Source organism: Canis lupus, chromosome 17 (assembly GCF_003254725.2).
Source record: "Canis lupus dingo isolate Sandy chromosome 17, ASM325472v2, whole genome shotgun sequence".
Taxonomy (NCBI): Eukaryota; Metazoa; Chordata; class Mammalia; order Carnivora; family Canidae; genus Canis; species Canis lupus.
This window is the reverse complement of record NC_064259.1, coordinates 25,576,632-25,577,576: the sequence shown is the minus strand read 5'-3', so window position 1 is coordinate 25,577,576 and position 945 is coordinate 25,576,632.

Below are 945 nucleotides of genomic sequence, written 5' to 3'. Positions count from 1 at the left end.
ACAGGACCATAACAATGACAGCGGCCCTCCGATTGGCTCTTTGTAATGTGCTCTCCCATTGGCTCCTGGGAAAGGTTCTGATTGGGTCTCCCCTTGTTGATTCCGGAAGTTGACGCAAGGACCGGAAGTTCACTTCTAATTCGTGGGATCTCCGGCTTCCCCTGCCTTCTTCGCTGCTGTTGTTTACGTCTCTTCTCTCGCGGCTTTTCTTTACTCGTTTCTTCCGTCTTGTTAACGGGATGGGCTAAAGAATAGTGGAACTAGGAACGTTCCTAGAGGTCAGACCCGGTCTAGGTACCGAAGTCGTGTTGCTTTTAGTCATTAGTTGATTGTAATAGGCTTTCAGTTAATTAATATATCGTCTCTGAGAGTCACGTGTGGATGGAAAGGGACTGGGTTGGATGGTAATAAAAAAACAGATATTGTAAATTGTATCAATTGTTGTAAAATTGCCACCCAGAGACTGGGGCTGTAGGCTAGCCACATTTCTGTATGAGGGAGACAACGGAGGCCAGAAAAGGTAAGGAAGGAACAGAATTGGGATAGTATTCAGATCTCCTGACTTCTAGTCCAGTGCTCTTTTCATTACAAGGCCCCGTCTATTGATAAACTTATCCAAGTTTACACACCTACCCACATTTTTAAATGTTTAAGTAAATATGCTTAAATGTAATACCCAAGCTATGTAACTGTGGCTTCCAGTTTGGAGGGAGAGGTTTTGAGGGTGTCGCATGAGACAGACTTGCAGAGATGCATGATGTACCAGTAGTAGAGCAATGGGAAGGCATGGCCAAGTAAAAGGGAATATTGATTTTTTTTTTATAGATATAGAAGGTAACAACTCAGTTGGTATTTAAAGGAGGAGTAAAAACTTACAGGCAAAGAGGTGGTGGTGGAGCTAACAGCTTGGGTCATAACATTCCAGAGATCATTCAATGGACTTGG